The sequence below is a fragment of the Ammospiza nelsoni genome, chromosome 2 (assembly GCF_027579445.1).
Source record: "Ammospiza nelsoni isolate bAmmNel1 chromosome 2, bAmmNel1.pri, whole genome shotgun sequence".
Classification (NCBI taxonomy): Eukaryota; Metazoa; Chordata; class Aves; order Passeriformes; family Passerellidae; genus Ammospiza; species Ammospiza nelsoni.
This window is the reverse complement of record NC_080634.1, coordinates 16,687,318-16,699,560: the sequence shown is the minus strand read 5'-3', so window position 1 is coordinate 16,699,560 and position 12,243 is coordinate 16,687,318. Positions and strand designations below refer to the sequence as shown.

At 38.2% G+C, this 12,243-nt stretch overlaps 2 protein-coding genes and 1 long non-coding RNA gene across 4 annotated transcripts in view; 2 read left to right on the top strand and 1 right to left on the bottom strand.

The window, feature by feature from the left end:
* Window positions 1–12,243, top strand: part of CMSS1 (cms1 ribosomal small subunit homolog) — a 223,527-nt gene that overhangs the window by 26,733 nt on the left and 184,551 nt on the right. The gene's annotated exons all lie outside the window — the stretch shown is intronic.
* The window catches only part of FILIP1L (filamin A interacting protein 1 like), a 171,487-nt gene that overhangs the window by 7,425 nt on the left and 151,819 nt on the right, over window positions 1–12,243 (bottom strand). The window contains exon 1 of one of the 2 annotated variants that reach the window (XM_059492955.1): window positions 11,921–12,027. The exons of the other annotated variant lie outside the window; for it this stretch is intronic. The gene's annotated coding sequence lies outside the window, so the exon portion shown is untranslated. Of the gene's footprint in view, window positions 1–11,920; window positions 12,028–12,243 lie in introns of those variants that run through there. 2 annotated transcript variants of the gene reach the window in all.
* LOC132087002 (uncharacterized) overlaps window positions 1–12,243 on the top strand; it is an 82,881-nt gene that overhangs the window by 19,230 nt on the left and 51,408 nt on the right. The gene's annotated exons all lie outside the window — the stretch shown is intronic.

Sequence of the window (12,243 nt, the reverse complement as noted above, 5' to 3'; positions counted from 1 at the left end):
AAAATTGGGTTTTGTTTGTTTGTTAAAGCAATGTTGTAGTGACAACTTTAGAAAAGGCTGCCTTCTAAGGATGCAAGTGAAATAGATACTGGTTTGTAAAGCTCAGCTTTTGTCTTTGCTCTCCAGTGCTGTGGAGTTTTTAATGTACATATTGTCAATATCTGCATCAGACCATTCTTCAGAAATGATAGTAAATTTTAATTTCTGTGATTTTTTTTTTTTTAACCATGAAGATCCATATTTTTAACTAGGTCGTGCTCTTTACCCTTCCACAGATGAAAGATGTGGTTTATGAGAGGTTTTACAGGTTATTACATGGGACACTCATTTCTAAAGTTTTTGGACATATGCTTGAATTTCCCCTGGTACAAAGCAAGTAAAAGCTTTAAGCTGAAAGCTTTTAAATGTGGATGAAGTCATGCCTCTTCCTTTGAGGCACTCTTCCCAGTCAGCAAGAAGACATGGTCTGGCCTTTAATAAGAGAAGAAACATGCTTCATCATTTCTGGTAAATCTTACAAGTTGTTGTGATTTTTTTACACCAGTGCAGTTACATATTTATTTGTGTAAGAAAGCCAGTCTGTGCCTTCCACAGTTCATTGAAACAAATTTTGTGTTTGTTAATATATTTCTGGTCTCGGTGTGGCTATGTATTTTTAAATTTTTTTCTTTTCCATTGCTTACAGTTCTATTTATTGATGTGCAGTTTTTATGAAGACATGTTACAGTTTTTTTTTTATGGCTATTATCTTTATTAATGCTTCTTTTTCCCCTGTCATAAAGAAAGTCAAAAGCCTTTGAAATTACAGCAGCAACAACATACCATAGCTGTTGTGTAATCTGCTGGCTTCATCTGAACCAGTCAGCACTTCCCAGCAGAATGTGAATACTTATTTTAAAATTTATTTTCCATTACATTAATTTACATCTGTAAATTTCAAGGAATTCATTTATGCTAGGATACAAACCTCCACAAAGGGTGTCTCAGCTGCAAGAGGCTGTGTAAGGCAAATTTCCCAATAAGAAAATTTATTTTATAAAATGAGAAATCTTAATGACAGGGGTGTGAGTTCTTATTACTCCACAGACTATCAAAAGTAATTATCATTTTATCTGATGATTAAAATGCTGACTTGCTTTACAAGTCTTAATGAAAGCCATAGAAAAAGGAATGGTATTGCCAGTTCTGGGTTAACGGGCAAAATTTTGCATGGATAACCAGATGTATTTAGCTGTGATGCTGAATAAACATATGTAGATAATACTTTTAAAAATCAACTGTTCTGGAACACTGATGTTGTTTGTGATCATGATTTCACAACTAATAAGCTGCTGTCTTACTGGTGATATAGGAATATTTGTGCTCATAAATGTTACAAAATCTGGGGTAAATTTGATGACAGTAAGTGGTTTGAGAAAATTTTAACATTTTTATTGGTTCATTTAAGATTTAGGACTGGATTAACTTCCAGTTCAAGTAATTTTACTTCAGCACTAAAACTCAGTTTTCTTTTATTATGAAATCTCAATTTAAGAAAAAAAATTTCTATCTTGAATTACATTCCTTCCTTATCTAGATGTTCTTGGAAGTCACCTATCAAAACATCAGTCTTGTGTGGAAAGCATTAATGCCTTCTGTGACAGTAAGGATTTGAATGTCAGAGTGAAAACTATGAATTCTGATGTTCATTTTTAATCTTCAAATGGCAGCCATCTACAGTGTTTGAGATTATGATGGGGAGGTGGAAGTGGGATTTTTAGGTGGGAGTGAAGAAGAGCTGCCCTAATAAATTCTTGGCAGGTTTTTGGTTTGTTTTTTGGCTTGACTGCTTATCCTGAAAACATTTAAAATGAATGCTAACCTGAGAAACCACAATATTAATGAGCTTTACTTGAAGTTAGCTTTAAAAACTCTGGGTCCCAGCATTCAGCTTATTAGAAAACATGGCACAATGAGTTGTGAGCTGGACTCTGATATGTCACTGCTTTTGAGATGCACTCTGCTTTCTCCTTTCCTCTTTCTAGATTTAACATCTGTTTCAGGTATTCTTTGAAGTCAGTATTTATTACTGTTGGCATTTCAGTGCCATATGATTCTGCACACAGCATGACTTAATCTTCTTCTGTTCTGAATCTAAATACCTCAATAAGGTAACCAGCTCACAGGAACAGCACTTAGGTTTTGTTAGTTAGTAATTCAGAAATTTTTTAAAATATATTGTATATTCACTGCCTCCTCCTTCTTCTCCCATCTCTCTCAAGGTCTCCCACCATACTGCCTGTAGAGTCAGAAATAAAGCCAGTAATTTCAGATGCAACACCAGAATTTGGAACTTTTCAAATTTACGTCAGCCAGCAAATTATAGTTTTGCAGATGGAAAGCTTTCTGAAGGAAATGGAAAGATGAACCACAAGAGATGTGGTATAGGGGTCAAAGCAACAAGACTGAGGCAGAACTCTTCAGTTACTAATCCAGGTCCTGCTTCTGTCTTGTCTTCATCTTTACAAGTGAAATTTTGTGCCTGATCATCAGATTTATTAAAATGGCAAAACAGTGTTAACTTACTGTAACAGATTTTGAGAACTATTATTAATCCAAATAGGTTTTAAGTGCAGTACTTACACAAAATAAACCAAGACAACTACTGTTTCTTATAATGTGATTTTTTTGTGATTTTTAAACAACAGTGTTGTTGAAATGATTGCATTGGTGTTACATGCTAACAAGTTAAATTGATGGGAAAAATTGTGTGTCTTTATGAACCTGACTTTTGTTTCAAGTGTATACTTGAATCATTATTCCTGGTGGAATGTTACTGTTTGACCACAGTTACTGAGCTGTTTTTAAAATCACCAATGTGATAAAACACACAATCCTGCAGAGATAAACAGGTCAGGGCTTAATCCACCCCTTACCCTATGGGCAGGTGAATGAGTTTGCATTTTCTATTCAGTGTCATACCAGGAATCAATAATGTTGCAGCCTCCTGCTAGGATTTAACAAGTGAAAATCTGTTGCAGGAGTTAGCTCAGCTCCTGACAAGTGTCCTTTGGAGCCCTGCCTGTCTTCACCCCACTCCCCATGGAAAGATTAGGCACAAAGAAGAGAGTGCAGCTTGCTCACATTGTGGATACTGCTGGTGAGGCTGCTCCTAGACTGATGATCCCAGCCACGTGTGTTTGGTTTGTGTAAGGCAAATACTACTTTGCTATCACTGCTGTGCTGTGCTTACTGCTGCTGGAAGAGTAGTATTTGGAGGTGTGAGTTTTTGTCTTGGCTATTTACTCTGCATCCTTCAGTTGATTGAGGAGTTTGCAGAAGTTCTGTTTCTCTGAATCAGTCAGTTGCTTCAGCTCACTGTAAGTTTGTAACCCTTAAGTCATATTTTTACACTTCAATTTAATGATACTGTTTTATATTAAGAGAAGGGTTTGAGTTTTCTTTAAGCAATTTCTATAGATAAATCCTGTGATTTTTTTTTTTTAACTGTATGCAACGTCATAGTGCCTAGGTTCGTGGTGGACCTCTTTTATGAAATGGTTTTAAGAGGGGCATAGGTGGGAAAATGGGTTCTTTTCTGAGGTACCTGAGGCAGTGCTTGTGCTGCTGTCTTGACCAGAATTGGGCATAATTGTGCAAGGATCTAATTTATGCAGACTTTTTTTAACTTCAATTTGTTAATATTTTTGGTATGACAGAAAATGGCACTCAGCCACATCATATCAGTCAGAGGAGACTGGTTAGTCATAAATGTCATTTTCCCATAACATTTACAGGAACTGGATGTTCTCTAAAACAATTTAAACACACATTTTATACAAAAATAAATGTCTGGGGTTGCATTTTCATCTATGGGCAGAGTAGGCACTGTGCCTATCTCTTATACTAACCATGGCCTTATTTTATCAGTCATCAGCAGTGGTAAAATTTAGAACTTTCCATATTGCCATGCTCACTTATTCTTTTGGACTGAAGGCATCCTACTCATGCTGCCAGCCCTGGATAAGCTGCTCAGTGGCCACTTGCTTCTAGACAGGTGGAACTTGTCTGAAAACTTTATTATGCACTCTTCATGCCCAGTGTACAAGAATTTATGTGCTGAAATTGTGATTTAAATGACATAGATTAACCATGGTAAGTTAAATAAAGATACTTCAGTACTGAATGGCACTGTTAGGGAAGACAGAGTTTGCCAGTAATTGGAGGAATAAGGCTGGTTATAAACAATTAGACAAACATTCCTCAGAAATTATATAGGGGGTATCACTGCTTTGCAGGATTCAAATTCCATTACTTCTTGAGGGTTCTGTTCATACCTATAACATCCTCAGACAAAAAGTATGCTTATTTCCTGAAGAAGCTCTGTGTATGTTTAATAAACTTGGAGTGTTTGAAACTGGGCTTGGGTGGCACACCGTTTCTTCTTTTTTGTTAGAAAACTTAAATCTTTATTGTTACTGCAAATTTATCTTGAGGTATTTAAATTTTCCTTGATGCTAAGTTGCATGAAGCAGTGCAGTTGAGGCTTTTATCAGATAAACTGTATCAGATTTTCTGATTCAGTTACAACTTTTTCTGGTAGCCAAGACTGTTAAGTAATAATGTTAACAGCAATAGTGTTAATATCAAACAGAAGTTCATTTTGAAGCTAAATATGCATCTTTTCCCATATACCTGCTAATGTGAGGGTACCCATTTTCTCTGAGATGGGCTTGGGCAGCACTTCATGTTGGAGGCCAGGTGAGAGATGGTAGCAAAACATTGTGGCAGGGTTAACTAGCTGAACTTCAAAGCTACAAGTGATAAGAATCCTGCTAGTTTGCTGCTTTTCACTCTGTGACCTTTGGAAATTCTATTGGAACTTTTCCTTATGCATTACAAATTGCTTCTGCATACAGTTCTAGGTACTGAGCCTCTATAGCTCTGGTGACTTAATGACCTGGCAGATAATTAATTTTCTTGCTATCTGTTGTAAACCTACTAAGTGTTTGGAAGTTGTATTTTCTTTTCTCCTAGTAGGCCTCTGGCCACATAGACCTGGGAGCACTTGGTGAATTATCTAAAGGTGCAACACCAATGCAAGTTTTGTCTAAAACATGTTAATCCTGAGCAAAGTGCTCTGGTGTAGCATTTAAGTTTATATGGCTTCTCCAAACTGATCCTCTTCAAAGAGCACTAACACATTGTTTTAGATTACAGGACAGGAAGCTACATTGGAGACCTAAAGGTGATAGTTTGGGATTTTTTTGAAATAGTTATAGTTCTAACTAAGGTTTCCTTCACAGATTTAATTCACAGTTCGATAGCAAATGATAGTTTAAGTAGCTTCTTCACCTGTGATGAACTGTTTAACTGAAGAACATCTTTTACTCTCAGGTCTATTGATTATGATGTGTTGAAGTAAGATTTTTCCATTTTTGTGCAGCCTTGGTTGTTCACTGTGTTAAAGATCAAATACCCTGCTTAAGAGTAAAAGAAATTGCATCCTTTAGTCATATGTCCACTCAGAGTGTCAACAGCAGTGTTTAGGGTGTTTGTGATGTTTTGGGTTTTTAGCTACTTGCATGTGTGTTCAGCAGCTGGAGTAACTTCCTTGCTTTGTAAAATCAATGTTTCTCTATTTCTGAGGGGGGAAAACCCTAAATTGTTGGGATTTAAAAAGTGGATTTAACTAGTTCTAGCATTTCTGTGATCAATGATTTCTTAAACTCTTTTAAAATTGGTCTGAGCAGTCTTCCTAAAGCCAAGAGAGATACTGACTTTTTCCATCTTTAGTTGTTTTCCAGTGTTCTTTGCCTTTCAAAAACTGTCATAGGAAAAGGCTTTTTTAGGAAAGAGCAGGGTCATGTGCATGTATGCTTCACTTGTGCCTTCTTATGAAGACTTTGAGTTCCTTGTTCTTTAAGGAACTGTGAACTCAGCTGAACATTCTGTGCCTTGTTAGTGTACCCCAAACTGATTTATAACTCGGTATCGTTATGTGACATTTGGCTGCATGCCCTGCTTGATGTCTGCTGGTCTGTGGTATTCAGGTTATAGTTTCTTGTTTCAGATGTCACTAAAGGAGCTGTAGCATGCCTTCATGTACAGTGTGTTTCTGATGTAATACATTTTAGCTTTTATCATTAATTTATAATGTGGTTTCAAATGCTGAAAATAAAGGAGTTCTCTCTAGCAGAACTTGCAAATTGTTTAGTTTACTGCTTTAATCTAGATATATGAGAGGGTCATTTACACGTTGTAGAGTGTTACCAGTGTCAATTTCTGACTCCTCCCACCCAGTTAATCCTGACAGAAATAAGGAAATGTTGCTCTTTACAGAGATGATAGTAATCCTGTATAGCAGGGGCATGAAGATCCTTTCCAGAGTGGCTGCTCCTTTGTACACCAGGGTGCATTCTCCTCCCTCCTCCTCTGTATGGGTTAGCAAGGTATGTAAGCTCGACTGTTCCTGTCAGCTGTTGCCTGCCGCTCTGCCAAAGGGAAGCAATGTGTGAATCTCCCAGCAGCAGCCTAATGAGCATTCCCCACCGGTTGGTGTCGTCCCCGCACCAGCCTCGGAGGCAGCAATTTGTCATCTGGAACTGGCCTGTCGTGAGTGATGCTGTGCTTGCTGACTTTGCTGTGGAGGCTTTCATCGCCCTGCTCTGCTTGCTCATATGCGTGCAAATGAACGTGCTCATTTCTGCATCAGATCTGTCTTTAGAAACACAGATTTTGGAGGTTTTAGGGCTGCCAAGGTTCCTGGTGGCCTTTTCATTGAAGACAATTTGGTGTTTTGTTTTGGAATTTAGTTTTTGGCTGCTAATTAAAAAAACTTTTCTCTTTACATGAGAGAGTATATAGTAGTATTTTGCAAGTTCAGAAAAGCGTTTCAGATTTAAGCATTAACACTTGACCACTGCATTTCTTCCCCACACCCTCCTACATCCAGGTTAGTGTGTTCAATACTGGCTTTCAGATATTTGGATTAGGGATTGGCTACCCCACTGTGGCATTGTTATACCTTCAGGTTCAAGTGACCAATATAAATCACTTTCCTTTTTTTTTGGTATGATACATTTTTGATAACAGAATGGCTTTTCTGAGGTGTACAATGTGCTTGACGGGGGGGTAGCATTTTGAAATTGAAAGCAAAACCAACTGTGGCATTTACTAGGCTTCTTCTGAGAAACCTCTTTGTGGCTAAGTAGAATAGAATCAACTTTGGGAATGTGATGGGTGATGTTAGTTTCAGGTAGGCCAAACTTATATGTGATAAAATTTTAAACTTTATTTTCTTCATAGTTAGACTTACTGACTGAAAGATTAAATCCAAAAAATCCCAAAAAAGATTAAATCCATTGAAAACTGACAGAATTCAGTCAGCTTAAACTTAACTCTGTGCTATCTTAAACTATCTTTAGCACGTGGACTTAGATAGTCCACGTGCTAAAATTCAGTGTATAATTAAAATATGAGCTTTGAGTGCATTACTTTCTATTTTTAAGCAGCCAGTTTTATGTGGTTTTTTATGGCAGAAGCTTCATGCTGCTTCATTTCACTTTTAAAATTTTTCTTCATTCCCTCACTGTGTCATTGTGATAGTTGCTATGCAAACACTAGATAAGCTTTGTGTCTCTCATAAAAAAAAAAGACCAAGCTTTAAATCAGCTGTCTGCAATGAATTTGAAAGAAAATGCTTTGAATATTCGGTTTAAGACAGATTTTAACAACTCTATCCATCATTTACATGCAGTTGTTGTGTTGCTTCCCAGGCCTTTGGAAATCTATAAAGGACAATGACATCTGATGTATTGTTCACATCGCTGACATGTATGCAAGATGAGTGTTTTTCTTGTCAGGAGTGGATTTTTTCCCATCCATATTTTCACTCACGTTCACTAGAGCTTTCCCTACCTGATGTCTGTCTGTAAAGCTTTGGGGAGTTTGGGCATGAGCAATGGTGGTTGCTGTGGTTTCTCAGCTGCTTTGAGCATGCAGCATGAAGCAGAATGGCTCAGGTTCTGCTGCTGTGCCTCAGCAGCCACTGTGGTGGTCACCTGCCCAGCCTGAAGTCAAGCAGCTGTGTTACATCATCATCATCATGTGCATGATGAGCTGCAGCAGCAGGCATGACTTCTGCAACAGGCAAGAAGTCCATGCATTTATCAGCTTGAGTGACCAAGGTTATGGTTTTGAGTTGTGTGTAGAAATGTTGTGTAGCAAGGTTGGGTTGAACGTTCACCCCCAGTATTTCCCTATTGCTGCTAAAGGAGGGTTCTATGGTGATATTGTTGAGTGTTCAGCCAGCATTCATTGTCTGCATGAAAATTCACCTCTTCACATCACATCAGCCCTGGTGAGGAGCTGCATTGGGAGGTGTTTTTTGTGCTGTTTTTAACTGGTGGGTACAGACTGCCTCAGCAAATCTTGAAATACATTCTGCTAGTAGTTTTGAGCACTCTGGATGAGCTGTAACTGCCTGAGAATGCACCACTGATGCACTGGAGTGAGCACAGCTACTGAACTTCAGGAACATCAAGGTGCACTGGACATGCAGTAAAAGTGATTTTTGTCTTGCTGACAGAAAACACAGCAAACCTCAAAATCAGCGTAAGGTACTGAGAGGTGTTAAGAGTCAAAGTGTCCATTACTTCACTTAAATCACAAGACTAGGCACTAAATTTAGAATTTTTCAGCAGTGGTTTTTACCTTCTTGAAGCTGAGTAATATATTTTAGTGAATGGTTGAACCAACCAAGCTTTCAGCTACATCAAAAAGCTCAACTTAAGCTCTAAGGGTGCCATGGCAGAATCTATTTAGTATGAAACAAAAACCTTAAGCAATTAAAAATTATTACTATGACACAGTTTCTAAGTGCAAATCAACTTGGTGACAAGATAATGTGTTGAGGGAAACTGTTAATGAGGCAGAACTACAGTTATATACAATGATTTTTAAAGATATGTCTTCCTACATTGTAAACTCCTTAAGATTCTCGGATTTAGATATTTTAATTGCTTTTTTAATGAACTTTATTCAGGTAGTACCACCCCCAGGATTTGAGAACAGCTGCTCATAGGAAAGGTCCAGAGGAGCTGTAGTAGCTCAGTTGCCCATGCCATGTTTACATGTGGTAAAGAATTTCTTCTGAAGAAAAGCAGCAGTTTTTTACGATCTGCCACAGAGCCACAGAGGAGAAACTCACCAGGAGGAAAACCAGGCTTTTTTTTTTTTTAATACCATGACAAGCAAAAAATTGGTAATTCATCATAGTATTAGGTAAATAGTATGAAAATTCTCTTGCTCAGCACAAATCAAGAAATAATTGATTTTACTACTACTGATGAGGAATAGAAACTATCCCTTGTATTCTGGATCAAATCTCTAGAAATTGTGCTGTCAGCAGATGTTTGTCAGTGGAGGAAAGGGAAGTGATGGGAAAGGAACAAAGGCTCAATGCAGTTTGATAGGAAGTTGACTTTCATTTCTGGAGGATATATTTCTTCTTAGAATATTTTCACATTGGATGTTGTGAAAAATTACTATAAAAATTTAGATGAAGAAATACAATTGTTTAAGACTGAGTCATGTGATGATTCTTTTCTTTCACTGTGTCCTTTTACTTTTAATTGAAACTAGCATTTTAATCAGTTAAAATTAGGAATACCGATCACTTAATACCCAAAACATGTTAAGAAATCTGATCTAATAAAGGAGTGTAATAGAGAGGCGGTGGGGGGTGGGGGAACAGCAGTGAGACAGTTTAATCATTATACCTCCATCTAATTATTTTGGAGTTTTACCAGTATAAATGAGAGCAAAATTGGTTCTGTAAGTATTAAGTGAAGAATGTTTTCTTTTTAATCTGAGGAAGACAGACTATGAGAAGTAGAGTTCTGGCTTTTTAGATGTTATGCTTTGTTTTAGGCTAGCAGTATTCAGAGTACAGATGGTACTTTAGATATTGCTAAAGCAGTAATCAGTGATAGAAGTCACCCTTCTTTGTTGGATGTGGATTTAAATTGTCTCTTACCTATGGGGGGACTTTTTTCTTTTTTCTACTTAGTGCTTCTATCAAATTTATTGCATGCATAGCATTCCTGTTAATATTTTTTCTTTGCCATATTGTAGTCTCTTGACTTCTTCAGCTCATCCTTTCTACTCAGATACTCTTTTTGAAGACTGTCACTTTGCTTCCTAACACATCTGTTCACAACATAGCTAAGTTTTCTACTTTATAACTTGACACTGGATATTTAGAAAACTAAGTAACCATTTTTAAACTGCAAGGACTCTGCACATATGACAGAATAGTGAGCTGAAAACTTTTTAAGGGGCTCAGGATACTGATATGGGGTATTGTTTTTGTACTGTGAAATTACATTTGTTCTGGTTGCTAGGATTCTTTTCATTCTATATATACACTATACAGTGCCCTCTTCCCTGATTCTCTCAACAGAGGTATAAAGTTTGCTTGTTGCAAAAAAGAATATATTGGAAACAGGGATGTGACTTTTATCTAATTGCCAGGTTAATAATACACAAATACCTGAATTATATTTGAAATGAAATGTCTCTTTGTGTTTTTAGAAGCATGTTGAAAATAACTGCTTCCTATTTTCTCCATGTTTAAAGCCAAAAAAAGTTATGAAAAATTTTACACAAGATATTTTGGCTCATCCTTTAAATCTGTGTATGCGTGATACTACAACAATGCATCTGTTAGTACCAGCTTTGATTTTTCCTAAATATGTAATTGAACAAGAATTTTGAAGGATTTAAAACATCAAATAAATGGAGAAAGAACCCTTACTTCTCTCCTAAAATTGCATTTGTTTTTCAACTAAGGAAAAGGAAAACATACCACAAAAATATGTTTTACCTGTAAGAAGAGATCAAAACTCAAGGTCTTAAGGTTTAACTTTTCTAACATTTCAATTTGCACATAGGACTCTGAACAGCAGTGCTCAGGAGTTGTAATTTGCAAGTAGGACAATACAATTAACTTAATTGCAGTTGCTCCTATGAACGAAGATTTGACAGGGTTTGGCCCTTAATTAACGGGGAGGACAGTCAGGTGTGAACTATAACCACACTGAAGTCCAATCCTCCAAGGTGCTCTGTGCCTCGTCAGAGCTGTTTATCATTGCCTGTGTTCTGGAGTTCATAGCTGCAATACTGTTGAACATCTTGCAGAATAAGCCTTGAAGAGAGCAGTGTGCTCTCTCATCCTCACACTCATCATGTGTTTGACCAGGATTTAAAGTTTTTTCATAAAAATCTGACAGTTCTGCCCTCTTGTGATTTGACGCTTGCACGCAAGACACAGAAGAGGGAAGCAGTGTGTATGAGATGAGTTGAAAAGTTTGTTAGTAATTGAACTAGTTGCAATTCTTTCTTTTAGACATAGCATGATCTTATTGCAAAGTAATGTATGTGGAAATTTATACATCGCTCTGAAAACTACAGTAGAAGTTGTTCAAAAGTATAGTAAATGCTTAGAGACATGTGTGTGTACATGTCTACTAATATATAGCATATGCATGTAAATGCAGCAGAAAGGGAGGCAGTAGCTCTACCTAATATATTACAATACTGTTGGACTCCTTCCACTGCTTTAAATGCAATCATGACTTTATCCGACCATTTGGAAAGTGTGTGTAATTCATAACTCTCTCCTTCTTTAATGTTACATTAATTCCTCTGCAGGAATTGTTTTAAAGACAGTTTTTAACGCTTGAAATAGTCACCCTATCTGTGATTCACCAGACATCTAGATCTCCTGGTGCTGTTTTGGGGTATCTCATTGTTTCTCAGTTCCTCGCCCCTCTTTTTTTTTTTGGAAGTGACTTTTTTAAAAAAAGGTATCTCAGCAGGAAAAAGCCAGAAGCGCCAGTGCTTGCCAGAGAAGCTCGCTTCCCACCCTGTGCCTTACCTTGCGCTGGCGGGCTGTGGCAGTCCCGGCTGAGGCGGTGCTGCGGGGCGCTGCGCGGTGCCATCGGGGCCGCTGCGAGCATTCCAGCGCTATCCCAGCGCTATCCCAGAGCGCTCCCGCGGAACAATGAGGGATGGGCGCGCGGGCGGCCCGAGCCTATGCACCATTACGTCAGCGCCTCGCCATATAAGGCGCGGTGCGGCCCCGCCGCGCTGCCCGGTGCGCTCCGCTGCGCCCGCTGCCCGCGAACGTCGGCCGCCGCTGTGCAGCGGGGCTCGGGCACCCCCGGGCTCGGCCGCCTCTGGGCAGCTGGGCAACTCAGC